Source organism: Salvelinus fontinalis, chromosome 23 (assembly GCF_029448725.1).
Source record: "Salvelinus fontinalis isolate EN_2023a chromosome 23, ASM2944872v1, whole genome shotgun sequence".
NCBI classification, from domain to species: domain Eukaryota; kingdom Metazoa; phylum Chordata; class Actinopteri; order Salmoniformes; family Salmonidae; genus Salvelinus; species Salvelinus fontinalis.
The window spans coordinates 44,823,124-44,835,440 of NC_074687.1; the positions used below are offsets into that span (position 1 = coordinate 44,823,124).

The 12,317-nt window shown below is 39.1% G+C and overlaps 1 protein-coding gene across 1 annotated transcript in view; it reads left to right on the plus strand.

The window, feature by feature from the left end:
• The first annotated feature begins 11,693 nt into the window (after window positions 1-11,693).
• The window catches only part of LOC129821390 (solute carrier family 35 member F5-like), a 34,018-nt gene continuing 33,394 nt past the window's right edge, over window positions 11,694-12,317 (plus strand). The window contains exon 1 of the mRNA XM_055879020.1: window positions 11,694-11,902. The gene's annotated coding sequence lies outside the window, so the exon portion shown is untranslated. The remainder of the gene's footprint in view (window positions 11,903-12,317) is intronic.

The following is a 12,317-nucleotide window of genomic DNA, read 5'->3' on the forward strand; positions in this document are numbered from 1 at the left end:
AGTATGATTTGCACATGTCAAATATGAGTTTCACCTGTATTATCAGTTTTGTAGTCGCACACAACACTTGCAAGCACGTAAGTGATGTGTGAATAAATACAACACTTGCAAACATAACTTGATACATTATGTGAATACATTGAATAAGATTTACAAGCATGCAACTCAATTTGAGAATTAATGCAACTACTTTACTAAACTTGCAACTGGGGACTCTTCATCTGTGAATCAAAACTACATTTGCTCATGTCAAATCTGCTTGCTTTGAGTTTAGTGTCTAACCTCTGCGTTCTATCTTGTCCCAGACTTCTGCTGATCAAGTTTAGCCCATGTAGTCACTGTGCTTCTGCCGCTGCATTGCTTAGGGGTTTTTAGGCTGGGTATCTGTAAACCACTTTGTGACTGTTGATAAGGGCTGTCCTGATTAACTTGAGACAATAGGCATGCATTTATAACAAGAACAGTGAGTGTTGTTTTGGTTATATATCCTTATTTTACAAATGTGAACGTTTAGCCGATCAGGAGTGGACTACATTTTAATTAAAATTATTCGCTAGGATGAAATCCACCACTTTTCTAATGAATACTCCTTGTCAAAACAACAAAATTTTCTATGTATTTATGATAAATATTCCCTTTTGTCAATAACAGCTTTTACACATCATGGCAACATGCTTGACTGAAAAAATATTTAAACATGTCTTTAGACTTTATGGAGATTATGGGGCTGATGCTGTTGCCCATTTTTCCAGTAAAATATTCACTGTCCCCCCCTACCCCTTTAATCCCTCCCTCTCAGGCTCTTGTTTGCAGACTTCCTGATTAACCTGATCCTGTGGGTGGAGGGCTTCTTGGCAGCCATCCCCTTCAGCACGCTGGTGGCCATCTTGGCTTTGTGGTTTGGCATGTCTGGGCCCCTCACCTTCGTGGGCGCCTAGCCTCAGCTTCAAGATGCCTGTGAGTTTCACCTATCAATCACGCTGTCTGTATGGATAACTCTTTCAGGTCATCTTACATCATGTGCATCTCCCCCGTAAGGTTGCAATCTCTTTCACACTGGCATAAATCAGAGAAAACATAGCATACTAAGAAGGGTTTGTCTTGATGCGTTTCTATGCTACTCTCTGTGCTCCAGGCACACAAAAATATACGTTATTTACATACAGTACCAGTTAAAAGTTTGGACACCTAATTCAAAGGGTTTTCTTTAGTAAAAATAAACTCAGCAAAAATCCAGACATGTGACTAACAGAAATTTAATAATGTGTCCCTGAACAAAAGGGGGTGGGGGTCAAAATCAAAAGTAACAGTCAGTATCTGGTGTGGCCACCAGCTGCATTAAGTAGAACGAGCAGTATGGCTGATGGCATTGTCATCCTGGAGGGTCATGTCAGGATGAGCCTGCAGGAAGGGTACCACATGGGGGAGGAGTATGTCTTCCCTGTAACGCACAGCGTTGAGATTGCCTGCAATGACAACAAGCCCAGTCCAATGATGCTGTGACACACCGCCCCAGACCATGACAGACCCTCCACCTCCAAATCGATCCCGCTCCAGAGTACAGGCCTCGGTGTAACGCTCATTCCTTCGACGATAAACGCGAATCCGACCATCACCCCTGGTAAGACAAAACCACGGCTCGTCAGTGAAGAGCACTTCTTGCCAGTCCTGTCTGGTCCAGCGACGGTGGGTTTGTGCCCACAGGCGACATTGTTGCCGGTGATGTCTGGTGAGGACCTGCCTTACAACAAGCCTACAAGTCCTGAGTCCAGCCTTTCTCAGCCTATTGTGAACCGTTTGTGCACTGATGAGGGGTTGTGCGTTCCTGCTGTAACTCGGGCAGTTGTTGTTGCCATCCTGTACCTGTCCCGCAGGTGTGATGTTCGGATGTAACGATCCTGTGTAGATGTTGTTACACGTGGTGTGCCACTGTGAGGACGATCAGCTGTCCGTCTTGTCTCCCTGTAGCGCTGTCTTAGGCGTCTCACAGTACGGACATTGCAATTTATTGCCCCTCCTTACAGCATGCCTAAGGCACGTTCAAGCAGATGAGCAGGGACCCTGGGCATCTTTCTTTTGGTGTTTTTCAGAGTCCGTAGAAAGGCCTCTTTAGTGTCCTAAGTTTTCATAACTGTGACCTTAATTGCCTACCGTCTGTAAGCTGTTAGTGCCTTAACGACCGTTCCACAGGTGCATGTTAATTAATTGTTTATGGTTCATTGAACAAGCATGGGAAACAGTGTTTAAACCCTTTACAATGAAGATCTGTGAAGTTATTTAGATTTTTACGAATTATCTTTCAAAGACAGGGTCCTGAAAAAGGGACGTTCATTTTTTTGCTGAGTTTATTTTCTATATTGTAGAATAGTGAAGACATCAAAACTATGAAATAACACATATGGAATCATGTAGTAACCAAAAAAGTTACTTCAAATGTAAAAATATATTTTACATTTGAGATTCTTAAAAGTAGCCACCCTTTGCCTTGACAGCTTTGCACACTCTTGGCTTTCTCTCAAACAGCTTCATGAGGTAGTCACCTGGAATGCATTTCAATTAACAGGTGTGCCTTCTTAAAAGTTAATTTGAGTAATTTATTTTCTTCATGCATTTGAGCCAATCAGTTGTGACAAGGTAGGGGAGGTATACAGAAGATTGCCCTATTTGTTAAAAGACCAAGTCCATATTATGACAAGAACAGCTCAAATAAGCAAAGACAACAACAGTCCATCATTACTTTCAGACATGAGGGTCAGTCAATGTGGAAAATTGAAAGAACTTTGGATGTTTCTACAAATGCAGTTGTAAAAGCCATCAAGCGATATATGAAACTGGCTCTCATGAGGACCACCACAGGAAAGGAAGACCCAGAGTCACCTCTGCTGCAGAGGATACGTTCATTAGAGTTAACTGCACCTCAGATTGCAGCCCAAATAAATGCTTCACAGAGTTTAAGTAACAGACACATCTCAACAGCAACTGTTCAGAGGAGACTGTGTGAATCAGGCATTCATGGTCGAATTGCTGCAAAGAAACCACTACTAAAGGACACCAATGAGAAGAAGAGACTTGCTTGGGCCAAGAAACACCAGCAATGGACATTAGACCAGTGGAAAATCCAAATGTGAGATTTTTGGTTCCAACCGCCGTGTCTTTGTGAGACGCAGAGTAGGTGAACGGATGATCCGATCCCCGCATGTATGGTTCCCACCGTGAAGCATGAAGGAGGAGGTGTGATGGTGCTTTGCTGGTGACACTGTCTGTGATTTATTTAGAATTCAAGTCAAACTTAACCAGTATGGCTAGCACAGCATTCTGCAGCGATACGCAATACCATCTGGTTTGCGCTTAGAGGGACTTATTTGTTTTTCAACAGGACAATGACCCAACACACCTCCAGTCTGTAAGGTCTATTTGACCAAGAAGGAGAGTGATGGTGTGCTGCATCAGATGACCTGGCCTCTACAATCACTCGACCTCAATCCAATTGAGATGGTTTGGGATGAGTTGGACCGCAGGCTGAAGGAATAGCAGCCAACAGGTGCTCAGCATATGTGGGAACTCCTTCAAGATTGTTGGAAAAGCATTCCAGGTGAAGCTGGTTGAGAGAATGTGAAAAGCTGCCAAAGGCAAAGGGTTGCAACTTTGAAGAATCTCAAATATCAAATATATTTTGATTTGTTAAACACTTTTTTGGTTACTATGTGATTCCATATGTGTTCATAGTTTTGATGTCTTAAATATTATTCTACAATGTAGAAAACAGTCAAATTAAAGAATCCTTGAATTACTAGGTGTGTCCAAACTTTTGACTGGTCGCTAAGTATTCAGACCCTTTGCTATGAGAAAATTGAGCTCAGGTGCATCTTGTTTCCGTTGATCATCCTTGATGTTTCTACAACTTGATGGGAGCCCACCTGTGGTATATTCAATTGATTGGACATCATTTGGAAAGGCACACACACCTGTCTATGTAAGGTCTATGTAATTCATTAAAAATCCTACAATGTGATTTTCTGGATTTTTTTTTCTCATTTTGTCTGTCATAGTTGAAGTGTACCTATGATGAAAATTACAGGCCTCTCTCATCTTTAAGTGGGAGAACATGCACAATTGGTGGCTGACTAAATACTTTTTTGCCCCACTGTATGTGACCACATAGTTATGGCAACACCATTCTGCTGAGGACACCCAAACCAGAGAAGCCAACGCAAAGCCCAAGCAGCCTGACCCTCTATGGAAGTTGCTGTAGCCCTGCTTGGGATAGTTAGCCTATATTGGCTGTTGGTTGAGATGCAGGGCCCGTTCTAGCTTGGTATGTCAGGAAATTGGAAATGTGAATTGGTCCAAGTTGGAGGTAATAAAACATTTTGTTTAATCTATTCAAATGAATTACACTACTGTTCAAAAGTTTGGGGTCACATAGAAATGTCCTTGTTTTTGAAAGAAAAGCACATTTTTTGTCCATTAAAATAACATAATTGATCAGAAATACAGTGTAAACATTATTAATGGCCTTCTAGGCAGAGTTGCAAAGAAAAAGCCATATCTCAGACTGACCAATGAAAAGAAAATATTAAGATGGGCAAAAGAACACAGACACTGGACAGAGGACTCTGCCTAGAAGGCCAGCATCCCAGAGTCGCCTCTTCACTGTTGACGTTGAGACTGGTGGTTTGCAGGTACTATTTAATGAAGCTGCCAGTTGAGGACTTGTAATTTTTTATTAGGATCCCCATTAGCTAACACCATACGCTAGCTAATCTTCCTGGGGTCCAACACCAATTAACAAGACATTACAAACAACCACAATCAAGACTTCACAAACATTCATGAAGTAGACAATACAGATAATTAAAATACCTGACAGGAAACACATTTAACATTCTTGTGAGGCGTCTGTTTCTCAAACTAGACGCTAATGTACTTGTCCTCTTGCTTAGTTGTGCACCGGGCCTCCCACTCCTCTTTCTATTCTGGTTAGAGCCAGTTTGCGCAGTTCTGTGAAGGGAGTAGTACACAGCGTTGTACGAGATCTTCAGTTTCTTGGCAATTTCTCCCATGGAATAGCCTTCATTTCTCAGAACAAGAATAGACTGACGAGTTTCAAAAGAAAGTGTTTATTTCTGTCTCTCCTTGCAAACAGTGCAATGATATTAAGCTATATTTGAATTTATATTAGGCTATAGGCTACAAATAGCTATACCACGTAGTCGTAGGCCTATTAGGCTATACCGCAAATTGTTGTTTGTTCCTGAACTGGCTAAATGTCAGAGCTATCCTTCAGCACCACAAGTTGGTTCAACTTCTTTAATATCATTGCGCGATCCTGGCAGTCCATTCAGCACCATGGAGGGCGTTCCAACCCATTAAAATAACACTCATCAAGATCTGTTGCTTATTCCTAATAGGTCCGTGTGCTTATGGATAATTCCTATTTCCTTTCATCTCAGCAAGGCCAAACGAGGAAATGTATAATTTTATAATTTTTCAAGTTCAAAACGAAAATTGGATATCAACTTGTTTTCTCGTTTGTGGTCTCGAAATTGGGCATCGAATAACAGAAGACAAATAATGACTAAATGTATCCTATTTTATTTTTGTACCTTGAAGTACACACCCCCTAATATAACATTCAAGCACAGATAGAACAATGAGAGATGGAGTGCCATGCTTGTGGGAGAGAGTGCGCACAGAACTTATCACAGTGCCGGGCAGAGGGTCCACTAGAAACCCAAAGGGTGGTCGGTCTGGGGGAAGCCCTGGCGGTGATGACAGATCTACCTTGACAATTTCCAAAACTATTTTTTCCAGTGTTAATGTTTCTGAAAGTTAAGCACACAATAGTCTACCGTTTTACAGTTACAGTAGAAGTCAATGTGTTTGACAGTAAATAAATATGTTCCATTATAGGCCATAGCAAGATGCGTTGTCACAGCTCAGTGATATCACTCGCAGATGTGTTAAGATCGACCAGTGGCCTGTTTGTTTGTTTTCATTGAGTTTAGAACAAAATTACAAGCATCATTCAGTTGTGGCTTGTTAGCTCTGACAAAGACTTACTCGTGTACGTGTTCATGTATGTGTCTAATAAACCCATATTCCATATCACGATGGACTCAGTGTATTATTGTACCACAGTTAAACTTCAAATGAGGTTAATAGAGAGCATAAAAGCTTTGAAAAAATGCCAGCAAAACATAACCTAGAATATTTTACTGGCTAACTACAGTGAGTTGAATGAAGCTACATCTCTAGTCTTTCACTCTCTCTCAGCTTTGTTTGACAGTACAGTCTGTCACCACTATATGCCAAATCAAGATGTATTGTCACAGCCTTGATATCACTCGTAGATATGTGTAGAATGGTGCATTGCCATTATCTGTTATGATTAATACATATGTCATAAGTATTTCCAATGCAGGTTTAGTGATAGACTTCTCATATTTGGCAGTCACTTTCTCCAGATCTATAGTGTTTTGTGTTGATTTATATCAACGGGATGGTCATTCAATTCTGGTGTTATATTTTACATGTAGCTTGTAAACTGCTCGGTGTTAATATTTCATTTTACGAAACAGGAGGGTGTGTTGCACTTCAGGTTGATAGTATAGGGAGCAGAGCACAGCAGGTTAAACGTTTCAGAAATGTGGGTTTAATGACTTCAACACTGAGTAATGGCACTCAAGCTGCTCAATTTGGATTATAGCAGCTTTGATAATTTGAGTTACCACTCTTACATTCGTACTGTTGGTCACAAAAACCAAAGCAACATTCGCAATGCAAATGAAGGGCATTTCATTCATTTGGACATTTGCTCAGTACTTGAAGGGTGTCATTTCCAGTACTATTGAGTTGCCAACACCGATTGGAAGGTAAGTGTTGAGACAATATCTTCTCTGTATCCATCTGCAGATCCAGAGGCATCAGGCAGTAGGTCCTCTTTTATCCTAGTCAAATTAATTGTGCCCACCAAAATTCTAATGACAAACACCATATGAGAGCTTTTATAACTAAGTCCTACTTTCAGCTTATAATTAATATGGGAGCAGCCAGACCATTTTGAATACTGAAGTTGAAAATAAGTTTTAAAAATATGACTGAGTTTCCAGACCAGAGGCACAAATGAGCGAGATTTACTACAAAAAATAAGAGGTATACCACATTAGTACACATTGTTGAAATTAGGACAGGGATTGGTGTGTTTTACTTTGTTTTATTGAGCCAAAACCGTCACGGTATCCTTTGAAATGTTGAATGTTGTTCTAGAGACAGATGGTCTCAGCATGGTAGGGTACAACAAAATTAGAGAGATATGCAAACTTAGTCATGGGGCCAGGCTTTTTGCATGGCCCTGGAGAGCTTCTGGATAGGGCTAAGTGACTGGACTGTGTGAATGGTCCTGTCAATGAGAGAGAGTTGGACACCAATAAAAAAGTCAGATTTTTAATTTATTGTATTGGCAGATGTAACTGGATGAAATTCATGATAATCTGTTGAGATGCCATACTGTGTCCTCCTGCAGGCACATTCTGAGCCCACACACACAATATCAGCATTGACTGTAGCTTCACTGGATATTGTTGTATTGAAATGGGTAAGAAATAGCAATACAAAGGTTCAGATATGTACCCATTTACAGTAACTTAAGTTCATTAGTAGGCTACTGTTAGCTATAATATTGTTATAATGCCTTCATTATTAAAGCAGACGTGGTTGTAACACTTTGCTGCACCCCACAGATGAACCAGTTCTGCCTGTGCCAGATACTAACCTTACTCCCACACACACACACAGAGAGATGGCTGACACAAACCATTTATGAGCTCTGACCTCAGGGGGGCGCTCTGACCTCAGGCGCCAGTTGCTGGTGTCTGCTACAACATCTTGTCAATACAAGAGACAACCCAGACCGGCATGGCACTCAACGAGCATGCGCATGCATACACACACACACACACACACACACACACACACACACAAACCCCTGTTTCAGGCGGGAGTTCCAAGGACAAAGAACACTACTGAGAACCAATGGAACATTGATATCAGCCTGAAGGGGACCGCCCTCCACTCACAGCGACCAGTCAGGAGAGCAGAACTACTAGAATCTAACTACGTCGTTTCACTGTATAAAATGTATTGCACAATATGAGTCGGGGCTCCTCCTGCTAGCTCCCTCTGAGCTAAATGGAAGAGCCCGTGCACGTGTTGTCAGATATCTTTGCAACTTATTAAACTGCCTTAAATATCATACCTTATCCACCTGGTCTAGCGTCTCAACTTGGTCTCTCTCTTCTAGTAAATATCATCAATCTTTAACACTACTCCGTGAATAAGCACAAGCCAAACAGAAGATCTAGCTAAGTAGCTACGGAAAGTATTGTACTGCCCTACCAAGCAAATCAAATTTTGTCACACGCGCCAAATACAACAGGTGTAGACCCTTCAATAAAATTCTTACTTACAAGCCCTTAACCAACAATGTAGTTAAGAAAATACACCCCCAAAAATGAAGAGATAAGAATAACAAATAATTAAAGAGCAGCAGTAAATAAAAATACCGGGGCTATATACAGGGAGTACCAGTACAGAGTCAATGTGCGAGGGCACCGGTGTCGAGGTAATTGAGGAAAAGCAAAAAAGCAGTAATTGCTCATTTGGTCGAAAATGAGTTCTTCATTTTTGCTACATTAAATACATGCGGGCAAGTATCCTGCCTCTATTGTTTGGGATAAAATGGGGGTCATGTTAGCAATAACTGCATAAAGTTACTGTGAAACTAAGGTATATAAAATAAAATAAAATGCAATACATTTTTCTCAGTTCCACGCTATGAGCAGTTACTGCCTTTTTGCTTGGTAAGGCAGTGTAGAAATCTCACCTTTCTGCAGCAGGTACCTCTGGCCGGGCCGCTTCATTTTGTAATTTAGCAGGTTGAGAGACTAACCTTAACTACTAGCTAGCATGAGGGACTCGTTTACTTCCACTAGCCAGCCTGCTAGTTAGTCAGCAGTAACGTTAGCCGGCTAATGCTAGCTAGGAAAGTAGTAAAAGCCAACTGTGTTGAGTTCGTTCTATTGGCATGATAAGTTAAGCATCTTGGCTGACATTACTATTTGTATCTTCCTGTCACACAAATTTCTAATCCTTTCTATGTGCGGCGGACACTTAAGATCAACCCAGACTGTAAACACAGACGGTATGCACCATGAATATTATATTAGGGGGCGTGTACTTCCAGGTAAAAAAAAATATATATCTGTATATACATTTTGTCTTTATTCGTTTTCTGTTACTCGATGCCCAATTTGTAAACCATAAACGAGTTGATATAACATTTTCGTTTTGGTTTTCAACAAGAAAAATAACAAAACTATTAATTTCCTCTTGTTTGGTCTTGCTGAGATGAAAGGAAATATGAATTACCCATAAGCACACGGACCTGAATGCATCTGAGAAGTTTTGGAAACTTGAAATGATAGTTTGGAATCTTGATACTCAGACAATGAATGCAATATCTACCATATTGAAACCGAACATATAATTTCAACTAAATAGACATTTTAAACTGAATGCAATATTCACTCAATTAAATTTCAAATCATGAAATACAAGGTCAATTTATGAATTCAATGATTACATTTGTGCTTTACAAATTCAAAAATATTAAATACAAATTCAATATTTGAATACAAATTCAAAAGTATCGAATTCAAGTACAATTTCTGTTGGCACTGAAATCGCTCCATAAATGAATGTCTTGCAAGATTATGAATATACATAACAGAACTGAATATAATAGCATAGCATAGCAGGCCTATAACTATACTGTTACACCAAAAACACCTAATTTCTAATGAGATTTTAGGATAGTTAGCTGAAACTGGACAGTCACAAAAAAGTGATGTGCCAAAACTAAACTGAGAGCACCACTCAATTGGCAGGATATATGCTTTGATTGAAAATACAAGAAAAGGCAAATAGATTAACACCATTTGTTCTTATTTGCTCACAAAACGGTACTTCAAGAAGATTTAAATGCATATTCCCATGAAACTGATTGAGATCAATTCCCATGAAACTGATTGAGATCAATCAAATGAAAAGGTGAAGAATTATAATTCACAATTGACAGTGATGATGGTCTATTTTAAAATTAGGTATGCCTAACTTGGTGTTTGAGGGTATTAAAAATATAAACTTTTCTTGGGAGAATGTGTGGGTATAGGCAGACGTTGCAATTGGAAGATACATTTTCTGCATATTCTAAAATGATAGTCTATTAAATAGGCTACATCTGTTGGTAAAAAAACTTTGAGGAAATTATGATGTAATTTACTTTTTTATTTTAGGTGGTTGTGCCTTAATAACATCAAATAAAATAATATAATTTTGCAGTAGTGTGAGATACACACAACATCTCAGTCACTGACCTTTGGCCTAATTTATATACACACACATGCTCAAATCAAATCAAAGATTATTTGTCACGTGCACTGAATACAACAGGTGTAGACCTTACAGTAAAATGCTTACTTACAGGCTCTAACCAATCGTGCAAAAAAAGTGTTAGGTGAACAATAGGTAAGTAAAGAAATAAAACAACAATAAAAAGACAGGCTATATACAGTAGCGAGGCTATAAATGTAGCGAGGCTATACTGACACCGGTTAGTCAGGTTGATTGAGGTAGTATGTACATGCAGATATGGTTAAAGTGACTATGCATATATGATGAACAGAGAGCTCTGGGCCAGGAATGAGTTTTACAGTGCTAGCTACATAATTAAGCCATTGCATTCTAATACAAATATGCATTAGACAATTTGAAATTAGCCAATGGATTAATCTAATTTGTCAATATATACTTGACTTCCTTCCAATTTGTCTATGTTGCCATATACTAATTTGTATTGTGTGTTGTTTTCATCCCACTTAATTTTCATATAATTCCATCATTTTCCTCAAATCAGAGCCAAACAATTCACTTTTTTTTTTATAGACCTTTCCAAAATTGTCATCAGATACAATGGGTCATCATTATCATCAGACAGATGCAGTATGTCAAATAGCACTTGCACCTGAGGACCTCTAAAAGATCTGTCTGGTTCCCACTGTCTTTGTTTTTCTGACAAATCTGAGAAAAAGGGCATGGATTATGGATTTCTAAAAGCTTGCAGTATCACAATGGTCCTCTTCTCAGGCGTGTGCACTAGTCTATTGCAATTATTTTATTCAAAATAACTCTGATATATGGTGTAGTATTCCTTCAAAAAATGCAATTAATCTATTGTGTGGAGTATGGTAGCCATTATAGTATTGCTTCAACAATTGTATTAATTCATTGTGTAAAATTTGATAAATGAATGTTGAAACATGCCTCCAATGACATGTAGATTTAGATTGATGGTGGTTTAACTGTTATTTAAAATTTTAAAAATACTGTGATATATAGTATTTCCTCAAATATATGTCTTGATTTTATTAATGTATATATTTTGTATACTGTACATGTCAACAAAATATACATCCCATATACATGGTTTGATTCTGTGTAGGCCTACATGTCAAATGTATATTTTCTACCAACGCCAGCTGCACTCTAGCTGCTTCATGGGAAGTGAAGTCTTGTTGAGTATAAAATATTATACATGGCGCCAAATTAAGACTGCATATACCAGAAGTCTCTGCGTCTTAATTAAATGACTAAGCAGAGTCACCTGAGCAGGAATCATAAGGATTGTTAATGTTTACAACAAAACCAGTTTGTTTAGATATGTGTTATCATCGCACACTGTACATGTATTACCGATGATCAAGCAATTTTATTTTCCTGCAAAGACGAAGAATGAACGACCACGTCAAATAGAACGAAACCTACTTACCATCTAGCTAGCTAGGTAACGTTTAATACGAATGATTTGTTGACGGTAACTAGCTACTCTGTAGCCAACGTTAGCTGTAAACATCGAGAAAGCTAGCTAGTTCACGCGTTGGCTAATAATGGCTCTAGTACTGCAGTTCCCATATTGCAAAAATAACTTTTTACATGAATTTTAAACTAATTCAGGTAAACTAACTAGCTAAATTAGATAACTGCTGTCTAATCGGCATGATATTGCAGCTAGTTAACAAGCTCGTGAGTCATTGCGAGCAGAGGAAGAAATGGTTTATCTTGTTAGTTGTTATCAAGCTAACTACCCCCTCTTTCGCTCTTGTTTGTCCTATGAATGATGAATCGAGCTAGTGAGCTGCTTAGAAAGATCTGATTATAAAATGAAGGGCACCTCCGCAATCACTACCACTAACTAACGT